Genomic DNA, 15,023 nt, shown 5'->3' on the forward strand with positions numbered 1-15,023 from the left:
TGTCTACCTGGACTTTAGTAAAGCTTTTGACACTGTTGCCTGCAGCATTCTCCTGGAGAAACAGGCTGCTCATGGCTTGGACAGGCATACGCTTCGCTAGGTAGAAAACTGGCTGGATGGCTGGGCCCAAAGAGTTGTGGTGAATGGAGTTAAATCCAGTTGGTGGCCAGTCACAAGTGGTGTTCCCCAGGGCTCAGTACTGGGGCCAGTGCTCTTTAACATCTTTATCAATGACAAGGGGATCGAGTCTCAGTCAGTTTGCAGACAACACCAAGTTCAGTGGGAGTGTTGATCTCCTTGAGGGTAGGAAGGCTCTACAGAGGGATCTGGACAGGCTGGATTGATGGGCCGAGGCCAACTGTATGAGGTTCAACAAGGCCGAGTGTCAGGTCCTGCACCTGGGTCACAACAACCCCAGGCAATGCTACAGGCTTGGGGAAGAGTGGCTGGAAAGCTGCCTGGTGGAAAAGGACCTGGGTGTGCTGGTCGACACCCAGCTGAATATGAGCCAGCAGTGTGCCCAGGTGGCCACAAAGGCCAACAGCATCCTGGCTTGTATCAGAAATAGCGTGGCCAGCAGGAGTAGGGGAGTGATCGTCCCCCTGTACTCGGCACTGGTGAGGCCGCACCTCGAGTGCTGTGTTCAGTTTTGGGCCCCTCACTACCAGAAAGACATTGAGGTGCTGGAGCGTGTCCAGAGAAGGGCAACAAAGCTGGTGAAGGGTCTAGAGCACAAGTCTTATGAGGAGCAGCTGAGGGAACTGCGGTTGTTTAGCCTGGAGAAGAGGAGGCTGAGGGGAGACCTTATCGCTCTCTACAACTACCTGAAAGGAGGCTGTAGTGAGGTGGGTGTCAGTCTCTTCTTCCAAGTAACAAGTGACAGGACAAGAGGAAATGGCCTCAAGTTGCACCAGGGAGATTTAGATTGGATATTAAGAAAAATTTCTTCACCGAAAGGGTTGTCAGTCGTTGGAACAGGCTGTGCAGGGAAGTGGTTGAATCACCATCCCTGGAGGTATTTAATAGATGTGTAGATGTGGTGCTTAGGGACATGGTTTAGTGGTGGAATTGGCAGGGCTAGGTTAACGGTTGGACTTGATGATCTTAAAGGTCTTTTCTGACCTAAATGATTCTATGAATGTAATTGCACAGCCTCCCTTTGCTTGACTAATAAGCAAGAGCTCCGCTATTTCTATTTCATTTCTGTTTCTAATTTAATTTCTGTTTCTAATTTCATTTGTTTTCTTATTTCTGCACATTTCCTTCCAAACACTCCCCACCTCAGCCCACCTCTTTTCTATTCAGACAGATATATCCATACTACTAGAGCAGTAGCACCTCAGATTACCACAAGTATGTTTATATTTCTCATTTTTACCTTTAAATCTCCACTCGTGATGATACTTCCAGGCTGTTTTCATACTTCTACCTCTGACAGCTGAAGACAAAAGTGAAAAAACCCACCCTTAATACCTCAAAGCATCATAGCAAATCTCATTACAATGACCAGTTTAGGGATTTACATTTACATCTCTAATATTTACATCTCTAATGCACTTTACATCTCTAATATTTACATCTCTAATGCACTTTACATCTCTAATATTGCAAAATGTAGTGGTATCATCTACACATAATTCTTTTTCCTCCTTATTTCTTAGCTGTTATTTAGTCATCACTGTCTTCACTTAGGTACCTTTTGAACTCCTTAAGCTATGCCTATGTCTTCCTAGAGCTCGGGGTGCTTGAGGACGGCAGATGCCTCTGTTGCTGTTGTGGCAGTTCAGCACCTGCACCTCCTGCTTTTCCCAGTGCCCAACAGAGAAAACTTGTCTTAAATAGAGTCCAAATAATCTGATTTAAAAAAAACCCCAACCAACCAATCTCCCCCCCAAACAAACAACAACAAAAAATACCCTAGCAGGTGGGGCTTCAGCAGTTGTGATCATATCCAAAGTGAAAAGGAAATGTGGGAGAAGAAAGCAAATATGGATATTACGAGTGGTGCTCCTAGCTTTGAAGAGATTCTTGGATATAAATGCTTCACTCCCTTTAGCCCTGTTGACAAGGTGCTACGCTCTGCTTTGATGAGGGGTATGTGGACACGGGAACAGTGAGATGGTATTAGGTTGCCCTCTTCTGTTGTGACAGAGTAGGTTGATTTCTGCAGACTATTAACTGCTTGCTGTTAAAGTTTGTACAGCATCTAAAATTCTCTTTCCCGAATGAAGAGAGGATTACTCAATGGCTTTCAGTCATTTTGAAACTGTCACAAGTAAAAGGCAAAGATAAAGAAGGGGAGCATAAACACGCAGATGTTCACCCTATAGCTGAAAATACCGCCTCTTACCAATGTGCTAACAAAGAAGTCTGTGTGTGCACAATCAGACTGAAAGCTGATGTTTCCTCCCGCACAGGATAAAAGTCATTCGTGGGAGGCTTTTTGGTGAGGCAACATCATGTTCTTTTTCTATGTCTCTCATCTGTGTCTTTACAGAAGAGCCTATGCTATATGTCAGAGTTACTGAGAATAAATTGACCCTTCACAGGCCTGCTTCCTTGCCACAGGACCGACAGGTCAGTCAGATTTAGTTCTGAATGTTTGGACTGGGTAAAATAAAGTGTTTCCTGTGAAAGGAGGAATTAGCCACTTAGAACAAATGCTTTAGCGCAGCGAAAGCACAGTCATTCAATACGAGGTTAAACTGTTCTGCTGAGAGGGAAAACAGACTGTTTTGTGGCCCACTGTCCAAAGCTGCTTTCCAGTGTGTCCGAGAGAGCACCAGAGGAGAAATGGTGATGAAATTAATAGCGAGCAAGTCACACACAGGATCTCCAGGCTGCTTTAAATTGATGTTTTATTCAGTGACACAGCCTGATGAAGGTCATTGCCCATACTGAGCAGTAGCAGCTCCTATCAACATCAATAACAGTCAAGAGCACTCGCTGCCTCTTGGGATCTGGTCCTCTCCATTTTATGAAGACTGGCTGTTCCAACATTGACCACTGGACCATTTAAAAACGTTACTCTAACTCCTGTTTTAAACAATGAACAGGCACAGAGAGATATATGTATATACACACACACATATATATATTTTGATGCAACCTTTTTCATTTGGTTTTCTTTGTTGTTTTTTTTTTTCCTTCTGCATGTATTAGAGGTTTTACTTATATTACAATACAATGGTAACTAGTGCTTGGTGCAGTTTCTGGGAGGTAAACAAACCATTTGATAATGAGGAGGAAAGGACTAACCCATCAGTACGAATGAGCCAGGGCATGTTTGGAAGGAGGCAGTAGGGAAGAAGGGAAGGGTGCTAGGAGAACCACTTTAAGAGAGTAACAGAAAACTGCTCAAGCCTGCAAAGTCTGACCTGATTTTGAGAGTAATTACATCAAAATCTGATTCAAAGTCTTCCATTGACTTCCCTGGTCTTTGTATTGGTTGTTCTTAGAAATGCCTGTTTAGCCTGGGATCTTCCTTTCTTTGATTCAGAGGAGAAACAAAGATACCTGTGTGGTTTACTTTATGCCTAAATATATAGTAGAACCATCAGTTTAATAGCAGAACAAATGTTTGACCACAGTTTCCCAGGAGCATTTCCATAGTCCCTTGAAGAGTGAGCCACTGGCACACCCAACTCCCTTTCTCTTTCCAGCCTCTACCTGAGATTCACAAGGAAATAAAAATAAAAATCCAAGCATGAAGAGCAGAGTGGGGCTGTGACCTGTTCTCACCTGCTCCTTGAGCTGAATATTCAAAGCACTGAAACTGTGCATCTGTATTCTTAGCTACGATGAAAAACATCTAAGGCTCAGCCAGAGGTACCAAATTATGGAGTAAAAGGAAATTTTTCAAACTTACCTGTGTAAAAAAAATGTGATTCTGTACCTGAATTTGTTTTGAGTTACATCCACAGACTTTGCTGGTGTTTGGATCAAGCTCCAAATTGGGAATTTTGCCACATAGAGTGCATGCCTGCTATTGGGGTGCAGGGGTTTTGGAACCAGTGTAGGGAAATGTCTGTATGCAACCCTGCGTGTCCTCAGATTCACCTTTGCCTTTCAGTTCATGTAAAGACTTTACAGGAAACATGAAGTGATTTAGTGCTGTGCAAAGGAGCCTTTCAAATATGAACTGAATTTATAATTGACATATCTATGAAATATTAAACAAACCATTAGTGTTTCTGAGCAGGTTACCCACATGAGCCCTTCAATCTGTGCTGGATCGTGTCTCTGTGGTAACATGTTAGGCTCTGGCTTATTGAGAGTAAAGAAGCATAAATGAGAACTCACTGGAGACAGAGTATCAAAAACATGTTTAAGTGGATAAATACCAAAAAGAGATTTAATACAGCAGCTACATAAACAGTTTCAACAGTCTTACACTGAAGTCTGAAATACAGAAAAAGTCATGTGCAGTGAGAGCCACTTGATGATAATAAATACGGAGATTTCAGGGATGATGGCATGGAAACGGATGGTTGGCAGATGAAACAGAAAGTGGGGGGAAGTTGTATCTTTGTGTGCTTGGGTCAGAAGGGCTGTTCCCTATATGGAACGGGCTACAGGATGCCTGTGTGAAACCATGGAATGGAAGGAGGGTCAAACAAGGAGGAGGTGATTGCACACTCCCGAACTGCTAAATTTGACCCATTGGCCATCACTGGAGAGATGTCACACTGATGGTCTCCTCCTCACATCCTGAGGAACAAACTATGACCAATGAAGATGTTCCACCATTGGCATGGTCCATATCGGAGCTGCATCCTTGTCGAGGTATATTTAGTAGGGTGGTCTTCTCTGAGATGTTAGTCACTGAAGGCTACGTTGGTTACATTGAGTTGACAGCATGAAAATTACTGCTGTAGCCTCTAATGTCTATAGAGTCATGTCCTTTCTTAAATGCAAGGGGATTATAAGAAAGGTAACGTAATCAAGGAAATACCAGGCTATGTTTCAGCTGTTTTGATCCCTTCAGTTTCTATGTACCAAAGCTGGCCATTCCTGGATTGGTTGGGTGCGTGCAGAGAATAATATGAGGTGACGTTTTCCTGCCAAGGCCATTGCTAATGACGTCGTAGGTGGCATTCATGTGCCAGCTTCCCCTCAGAACAAGTGCAAAGGTTTGAATGACTAAGTCGGAAGGATTCAGAAATGGAAGAGAGGGAGGGGATGGAAACACAATAACTAGGAATATTCCTAACAGTGCTGGAGAATGCCACAATTAAAAAAGAAATATTAAATAAACTAGTTTAAAAAACATTAAGAGAAAGGAACAAAAATATGGACATGAAATATAAGGCAGTGTTTTTCTCATATAAACTGGCCAAGAGTCTATACAAGGGACCACAGGAAGTTTCTCAACTTTCTTTTTTTTTAAATTGAGAACTAAAAGCTCAACAAATAAATGTAGTTTCACTGAAGTCTAGACAAAAGACACTACAGTGCCTGAGGGGATTAAGTGGATAATCAAAAACATTTTGTGGTTTCTGCTGTTCCCAGAGACCAAAAGTAGGGACAGAGAGATGGTAAATGAGCCAAACGGAAAAAAAACCCCAAAATCTTGCAGAAAAAGATGACTTTCCCATATCCAGCTAGAGGCCAACTGAAAGTAGCTAAGTGTTATGAAAAACGGAATATAAACACAGGATCTACAGCTATGAGCTAAAGTCCTTGCTTTTCCTTGTAGAAATATGAATAGTTGAAAGAGCTGAATGGTCATTTAAGTAACTATTAAATTTTTAATATTTGACTCAGTACAACTCTTTGAATTTATTAAAATTGTATATGACAAATTGGAATGAGAACACAGAGACTGTTTCTATAATGTAATGTGATTATTTAATTATTTTGATAGGCAAAATTAGAAGTAAGACCTAGATCACTGTGTGGTTGGAGTGCAGAAGCTTTATGGGGTCATCAGTCTGGGATTTTATGTAGGCAAGTTAACTTTTGGGTAGCACTGCCTTAACGAGGCTTGGATTATAAATAACATCTCCAGACCTACTTATATATTAAGGTGACTATTCAGATCAAGTTGCATAATTTCTTGCATTACTTCCCTCTGTATCATCATTATTGAACCTAACATTCAGATCTCTGGGATTTGGGTGTGAGTGGCACTGCTGGTAGTATCAAGTTTTATTCTCAGCTACTTACTCTATGATCTAGTCTCCATCAAAAATCACATACACAATTACCTCTAAACACCCACATCCCACTCAGTTGAGACAGGGGAGCAAGGCAGAGGAATATGGATTTTCCGAGTCAGGAGCTGACAGTTCAGATAACTTATTTTGGAAAGTAGAGACAGAGGTACTAGGAGAACGGACATGCTGTCCTAAGGAAGTGAATGCAAAAGCCTGTCCCTAACAGGGAACTATATTTAGATATTTTTGTCTGCAAGAGAATCCTCTCTGTTTAATTCTTCTCCAGCTGGACCTTGTAAAGTGATTTCTCAGCAAGGTTTGTAAAGCACAGCATTGCACCAATCAAATCTATTAGTCACAAGCACATATGGGTGACGGTACCTACATCAGTCTGTGGGAACTCTGGAGTCAGCTAAGCTATGTTTGGCATTTGTCTTGCATTGCAAAATCCCTTCACAGATGCTGAACATTAGGCGACCACTGAGACAAGAGTCTAAAGCATCTACAAATACTAATGACAAAGCAAAATCATCTTCGCATTCTTATCGTTAATCGGACTAAATGATACCGTATCATGAAGTTCTCTAATGCCATTAGAAATCAAAATTTGGGGGAAAAAATTACTTTTCGGTTCTTAATTATTTACACATAAATCATTAATAAGGGAATCAATAATTCTGGTTTAGTAGAAACAACAACTCCAGAAGACTGTCAGTTTTGAGAATGAATTTATGTTTATTTATTAGCACTTTAGGGGCTCCCAGAGCTATGTGTTACTGATCTGCTCAGTGTGAGGAAGGGATGTATTGTGGTCTAATACCAGACTCCTTCATTAACCAAAGACCCTGTATATATTTAAAATTAATTGTTGATTGTCCTGTCTGTGATTATGCTGAATATTTGTATACACTAATAAAAATAGATATAAAATGCAGGCAACCTGTTTCCTACAGTAATGGTAATATGTACTAAGTCCACTTAAACACTGCCTAAAATGTTACACTCAGCAGAACAACAGAAAGAAAAGCACCACAAGGTGTCAGTCAATCTATTTCTTTGGTTAAATAGGACCTAGCCGCAGAAAAGACTCGAGAGCAAAATGCAGACACAGGGCTGCTCTAAAAATAATTATTTTCTGTGAGTACCAACCAGGAGTATTTTGAAATAATCAGACCAAATGGATGACTTTTGTATTTTGATTGTGCTTCTGTGTTTTCCTGTTTGCTTTACATTTTCCATTTAACACCAGTCAAGAAAACCCCCACAAACTCCCAAGTTTTGACACAGCTGATCCATGAGCAAGCAAGTCCGGGGAAAGCGGAAAGCAGGAAGCAAGAGAAGGGTCAGGGTGACCTTGCCTATGGAGACACTGCTTGGTTATTTTATGTCAGTCCTGAGCCAGCAGCAGCAGGATTTGACCCTTTCAAGTGGAGGGTGCCTCAGCTACCTCTCCTTGCAATGGAAAGCAGAATCCAACACCTTTCAAGGAAGCTCTGAAGCGTCAAGCCTTTGAACTGCCATTGCACTAAAAGAAGACAGCACCTTTCACAGTGCGAGGCATGGAAAGGTCCTTGGGAAAGATCTTGAGAGTGCAAGAAGAGTGCAGAAACGTAAACTGGGAAATGATTGTCAAAGGGAGGAGAGAAGAAAAGACAGAAGCAGAGAGAGGAGTGTGTCAATATGGATTCAAAAAGGGAAGTCAGACATGACTCTCCTTAATGGTAGCCTTGGCCCCGCGTCACTGGCCGTAATGGCAATTGAAGAAGACCGATTGCTCCTTGCCTCAGACTTGGCCGGACCAGAGGTGCTGTGGGGAGGGCAGCACCCGAAGGGTCTACAGGCAAGGAAAGAAAAATGATGGTACAGAGCAAGACTCACCGATTGGACAAAGTGAGCCAGAGAATGCTACAGAAATCACGAGAGGAAAGAAAGCAAGCAGAGCATTTTTTCAGCCCAGCTTCATAAAAACCAAACAGCCCATCTCTTGTGTGAGTCTCTGTCCCAGATAGACCATTCCTGGTAACATTTCACATGTGCAACTGCTCTGAACAGGTTGCACTTACATGGACTGCAGCTTCATACTGCTGTGCCAGGTAGATGCATTAGCATGTGTAAGTCAGGACTGTTAACCCCTGAAGCTCTGTAAAACCATTACTCTGAGAACAGTGGGGTCCTTCTCCATCCTAGCCCAGTGAAGGCTGGCAGGGTACCTATGGGAACAATGATTTGAAAAAAATCTGATCAAGGGCTGTGATGCAAAAGTCAGAGGTACCTTTCAAAAGAGAGCCACAGCTCTGTGATATCAGTTCAGTTTATATCCCGTGACCACCAAGGAAAGGGTTAAAGACTAATTGTGCCCCAGTAAGATGAAGCCCTCACTGGAGGAACTGGAGAGCAATGCCCATAAAGGTGGCAGGAGAGGGACTGGCTCCCCAGGCTGCCCAGAGAGCTGTTTGTTTGGCCTTTTGCTTTTGGTCTGTGGCTGCTGGGCTGTGTGATCTGGAAACGTAAAGGCCCAAAAGGAACCACCAATGTGGTATTTTATCGTACAGCCTGATTTTCTGCGCTGGCATCAATGTCAATCTTGTTTTCATGATTCCTGGCTCTGCTCCTCATAGAGAGCTTTTTTCGTTGCTGCTAACAACTTTTCCTGTAACCCACAGAGGTCTCTTACCCCAGCAGAAACTGGGTAGCAGAAAAACCCCTTTTTCACATGCTCTTCACTTCTGCTCTTCATTTATAGGTGTAGTATTTGCCAGGTTAGTACTGTTGTGTGCTGAGCTGCCTCTTCACCGCTGTGCAGCTCTCCCATTCACCTAGCTGTTAGGTTTCCCCCAGTGACCATTACAGTGATGGAAATGTTATTAAAATAATCTGGTAAAGGAATTATTAAGACATATTTTAACATAACCCCTTTCCCAATCTAAAAATTAGGTTATGATACTTGTTATTGCTCTTCTTTGTTGTTTAAGTATCGGTTTGTGAGCCTGGCTATGTACGATGGAGAAAGAATATTCTTGTGGGTCTGTTTGTGCATCTTTACAAAATGCACAGAATGGGCAGACTTGACAGCAGCTACAAAAATCCTGCAGGCATCTTGGTTTGCTCTTTTACCTAGATGGTATCTCATTTTACATAACAGAAGATAGAGTGCATCAGTTGTGCCAGAGGAGGGACTGTTATATAAAAAAAAAAAGCCACTCCATGTTCTTGCCTGCCAGCGGTGGGGCTGGCAGAGGGTGAGGGCAGCGCGACGCTGGAGCCCAGGAGGTACCCAGGTCACCTCCCGGGAGCAGCAGCAAGGCTTTGCAGGAGGACCTGGCAGCGAGGAGTGCAATGGCTCTGTGCTGTCCTTCAGCAACTCTCTTCACCCATCTTCGTTCAGCTCAGCTTCTCTGCTTGTAAATTGAGAATAAAAGCAGCTCCTGTGTTCACAGAGTGCTTTCTAGCCCCAGCACTAAAGGCCTTATAGTGTAACTTCGGGGCATTGATAAAGAATGTTAAAATTGTCTCTTTTTGCCTGTGGCACTATAGCAAACAGTGAGGTTCCCCACTGGATCAGACACAGGAAGACTCTCCCCAGAAACATGCTGATTTGGAAGGTGTTTTGCTTTGATTACCAAGGAACATATTCAGGTACTGTTGTTAATAGCACACCTGTGCTAGCAATTTTTAAAGCCATTTATCTAACAGAGACTGTCCTTGGGTGTCACCAGCACCCGGCTTCTGCCATCCTTCCACTAAGGTGCGAGTCTGTGAATAGCTCGGCTGCAAGCCGATGGGAGGTTGTTTTTCCTGGCAAGGTAAATGTGGGAGGTCTGGGACCTGAATGTCACATGTGTGTTAGGGGAGACTCTTCTGCATGAGCTGGAGGCTCTACTTCAGCACTACCTTTCCCTGTGTGCCCCAGTTAGTTAGTTAACTAAGTTGTTTAGCTCTTGCGTACCTCTTCTTCAAGTCTTGTACTTGTCTTCCTTTAGTCTGATGTGCTTCAAATCAAGCCCATACAAATTTTTCAGCCAAAAGGTTCTCAGAGCTTATTTATATAGGGGTATTGGTTTGTGACAGTGCAAGGCTGGAGCTGATGCTCTCAGGATGAGCCAGGAGTGCCCGTGGGGGGCTTGACCTATAACAAACCTACAGGAACCAAAACCCAACAAAAACAGCTAATTGTGTAAAAATTGCAATTCTATTCAAGACCGGTATCTTCAGTGCTGGAATGGGTGCTGCTATTACGCTGCACTCTCTCCCTGTGATTCACAAACAGCCATGATTTCTAGCTCAGCTGTGTTTTCTTCCCAGTTGACAGAAACCTTGGCTGTGAAGTATGGGAATAAAACTTGGGATCTGCTGCAGTCAAGTTTTGTTTTGCTGTTGGAATTTTCACCTCTGTAAAATGATTAAAAAAAAATGTTTTTATTTATGATCTTTTATTTATTTGCTATTTCTATGACATGTACTTCAGAAATTTAAGAACCCTCCTTTGTTTTTCTGTGTGTATCCAGCTCGTTCCCAAGAAACGGTGTGGCTGCATATTTGTTTGAGATGGAGGCGTGAGGGAAGCGCTGGCTCCCAGCGCCTGTCCCCGGTTTAACAGATGGGAGCTACGGCTTTCCATGTGCGTCTGTGGAGCTATGTAAGTAAAACTGTTTCCTACAGAGGTCTTCAGGGCAACCACTTTCTCCCACTGAGATGCTGAAATGGAAATGCTTGCTGGCTGTTTTCCTTTGAGGCTGGTGCTCTGTCCTCGTACAGCGCAGCTTTCTAATAGCTGACTTCTAGGGAGCCTCTGAAATGCCAAGCAGCTGAAAATCCATCCTATGCCTCTCACTGCAGGGAATATTGGCCGCTGGACAGAATTACTGATCCTTAATTACTGTGTCTGTATAGACTATGATCTGCCTGGAGCCATAATCAGATATAAAAAGGCTCTGAAATTAATCTATAGACCAAGTTCTATATTTATGTAAAGCCCTGACAATTGGGAAGGCATGCCAGCACAAGTTATTAATGCCACCATATTTTTATCATGTGAATATAACTGTGTAGTTAGTGATGGTCAGGGTTTCTGGACATGGCCTTGCAGCCACACAAACAAGAAGTTATTTCAGCCAGCTGGTTGCATTTGAGAGTGAATTTCATACTTGCAATTCTGTGGTGAAAGGAACTCACTATACTTGAGGAGAAGGAGAAAGAAGCAGCTTTTCTCAGATTTTTTTGGAACAACTGCACTGATTTGGAGACTGTAATTCCCTGAGGAAGCTGTGTCTCGGCTATAAATACGCTCTGAGCTAGCTCAGCGGGTTTATCTGGACTGGGATTAATTTATAGGTGTTGTATTTGACTCTCACAGGAGACATATTTCTTATTCTCTGTAGAGCAGTGATGAGTAAAAATGACCAAGGGAGAGTCTGAGATATCTTTAATGACCAGCTTCCTCCATTGCTATCCTGTATGCCTCGGCGAGCCTCCGGCTGTCCCAGAGCTAACAGCCAGAGGACAGTTGGCCTCCTGAGGCAAAGTGTTTGTCTGCAGGGAAAGCAGAAGGTGAAATAATAGCTATGTTCCTTTCTCATTCTATGTGGACGGTTTTAAATAATAAATCTTTTTAGAAGTTAAGTCTAAGTGAAGCTCCCCGTGATCGTCATCCCTCCCCACGCCCGTGCCATCGCAAAGCCGGGGGAGGGACCCGGTAGTGGTGGATCTGCTTTTAGCTGGAGCCAGGCATCTGCCCAACTTGCAGGTACATTTCCTACATCAGAAGAGAGCCAGGCAGTGGGGCAAAATGTGGAACTGGGGTGTGTAGATATCAGTCCGATTAAAGAAAGTTAGAAATATTGCTGTGAGTGAGAGTCTGGCAGGAAACAAGTTAAACAATGTAAGGTTGGCTCTTGCAGAGTATTTCCCCAGAGGGAGCTGCTGGCACTGAATGACCTCTGTCATGTTCCCCCCCTCATTTTAAAGGCAACGGGATTGAATCCTAAGACGCTGCAGTATTAGAACATGCACAGAAGAGTGTTAAATTTAGCTGTTACAACGCCTGATGAGGGGATCAGTATTGCCACTGTTCTTCTGAGGTCACCTCATGACCTCGAGGAGATAGATGGGTGGCTACCAAAAGCACAGGGCGAGTCAATCTGGAAAGAGATGCCACAAAAGAGACCTCCATCTGTGGAGCAGTAGGCCTAGGCTTATTCATGTTTACCGAGAAAGAAAGTAGGTACTTTTCCCCCCGTCATAGCTATATCATAGGAAATATAACATCCAAAAAGATGACTGAAAGCCAAATTCGTTTTTACTATGCCCAGAAATACCACGTTGAACAGTGGCTGACTCCTCAGCAGGAAAATGTTCACGTGTGATTCTCAAACACTTGGACAGGCAGTACCAGTAGAAAGCAGCTCCGGAGTGGTTTGGTCTCCCTCCTGATGAAAAGTGACTGGGTGCAATACTTGCCACCAGCAGCGACACACTGCGAGGCAGCTGTCTTCTCTGAAGACACCAGATTTTAGACACAAGTTGTCATGGCTGCTTTTCCAGGCTGATGGAAGAGTATGCTCGGCTGTTCATTGCCAGAGTGGGTCTCAGTTCACCAGGAGCAGCAGGGTCGTGGTACAGGGCGCATCAGAAGCTAAAGGTTTCTTGCTCTCAGACAAAAATAGTCAAATAGAACAGACAAATACCTTTTGATGATCCTGAACTTGTGGGTTTAGTAACTTAATCTCTATACTTGAAAATAACTACCAAGGCTTATTTATCATTTCTGATCAAGTTCTGGTCAAGTTGTCCTCTTGTTCCAGCCAGGGAAACTTCTGGACAATCCCTCCTCTTGCATAAACTCATGCATTTTAGGGGAAAGGCTGGCTGTTCAGAGCTCGAGCTCCCCAAGAGGGTGATGACAGGCCCCTTACCTCCAAGTGTTGCTAAACATGATGCAATCTACAAGCAAAATAGGCCACCTAGCCTGAGCTGTGCGTACACCTGTGAAAGGTTTTTGCATCATATCAGGGTGGGCGAAGGGAGAAGGAAATGAGATACCAAGAGCTGAGCCTGACCTGGCTGCAGTGCTGGCTCTGGCAAGTTGGAGCAACCGTAGCAATCACACAAAATACACAAGCAGTGGAGAACTGCTCAAAAAAGAGAGCTTGCAGGCTCTAACAGGAGGTTTTCAAAACAGAAGGTGGCAATATAGAAAACAGGAGGGCTGCGGGGGCAGCAAATGATTTCAGAAGCTTTTGCTGCTCACTCAGCCTCGGCTGCCTGCTCCTGCAGTGTTTTACTGGGAGCAGCCGGAACATCTCGTTTGTGATTGGGAAACATTTGGGGGATTGTTGGTGCTTTTGTGAAATGAAGTGTGCATCTTTAAATCACATATAGTATGCTTGATTAATAATCAAGATAAAGAAAGAAAACAGTACTTTTAGAGTGGTGAGACCTAGGGAGCAGCACTCTGGGAAAGGTGCCCTTACAAAGAGCGTCTTGTAGGCTATTCTTTGTTCCATGGCTTGAAACAACTGCAAACTATATGTATATTTTTTATCCTGGTTTATGACCCCCTGGAGCATGATAACAAGTATAAAACAATAACCTGATTGGTTTAAAAATATTAATCCAATTATTTTGTTTAATGGTACAAATCTGGGCACAACTGATAACGAAAACTTACAGCATCTTGTCTCTTTAAGGAGATAGTTAAACGCAATGCCATTCATCACGGTGATAGGTAGTTCCTCAGGCGCAAATACGCACATATTGCAGTCCATGCATGATGACGACCAGATCCAGCTCTGTTTTCTGTCTGCTCAGCGTGGCGCTATCGACAAAAAGCTATGAGCAAGGGCAAAGCAACGCTCTTGACAAATCTTTCACAAATGTTTGGGTTGTTCTCCTATGCACTCCTCTGGCGAATTTTAAACAGAGTCTAGAAATCTGTGTTAGCCACAGAGCACGAGCGTAGACTGCAAATAAGACTTCGCTCTTAAAATCAGTCCAGCATTTTGTTTGAAATTGGATTTCTTGTCTTTCGGTCAGGCTAAAGCTGATGGCTGGGCAAAAGCAGCCCCAAGGTTTGCTGTGCTGAGAAGAGCCCTGGAGAGCAGAGGGCACCTGCAGCAGCCCAAGGGGCGTGCGGGTGATGTGGTGCTTCTGCTGGGTCGTGGTCCTACGGCAATGCCACGACTTGGTCAGTCAGTGCCGGCTTCAGATCCAGTAACCGCTTTAAGGTAAATATCCATCTGTGGTTTCAGCAAGCTGGGACTACTATTAATGGACATTACCAGAGAAATGTAGAAATACTTTAAAAATCATTCTCATAATCTTTTAAATTACTGTATTTTCTCTTTTTTTTTTTTTGTTTTTTTTCCAGTTTATCTAAGCATTCTTCAAACCAGGTTTATCAGCTCTGCTATGTCAAAACTTGTTCCTATGATTAGCATGCAACATTGAGGTTGTTTTTTTGAATATTCTAGTTGCATCTCTAGTTCCAAAATCCTTTATGCTCTAGCTCCCCATCACAAAATGGGGTTAATAACAAATCTGTTTCATCTCTTGTCTATCAGAAGTTATTTGATTTCCAAATCCTTTGGAGTTCTGTATAGGCAAGAAGCAGCTCAAAGGAAAACTTGTTCTCAGCTTGGCCTCTAGGTATTTTTGTTTCAGCTTCTTGCAAAACTTGCACTTTTCAATTTATGATTAGCTAAGCACGAAAATAATTTTTTTTCCCCTTGAAGTTCTGGGAAAGTCTAACTAGGGAAACCGAGGCACAGAGGGCACGAGGTCCATGTAGGAAACCAGACTGAGAGGCAGGCTTAAGCCATTCAAAGAGCCTGGGCTGAGTTCCCATTTATACCAAAGGGGTTTTGGATT

The 15,023-nt window shown here is 43.2% G+C and overlaps 1 protein-coding gene across 1 annotated transcript in view; it reads left to right on the top strand.

Moving 5' to 3' along the window:
- TRMT9B (tRNA methyltransferase 9B (putative)) overlaps positions 1-15,023 on the top strand; it is a 46,435-nt gene that overhangs the window by 24,781 nt on the left and 6,631 nt on the right. Inside the window, exon 5 of the transcript XR_008576787.1 lies at positions 10,664-10,794. The gene's annotated coding sequence lies outside the window, so the exon portion shown is untranslated. The remainder of the gene's footprint in view (positions 1-10,663; positions 10,795-15,023) is intronic.

This window comes from Grus americana, chromosome 4 (genome assembly GCF_028858705.1).
Source record: "Grus americana isolate bGruAme1 chromosome 4, bGruAme1.mat, whole genome shotgun sequence".
Lineage (NCBI taxonomy): Eukaryota > Metazoa > Chordata > Aves > Gruiformes > Gruidae > Grus > Grus americana.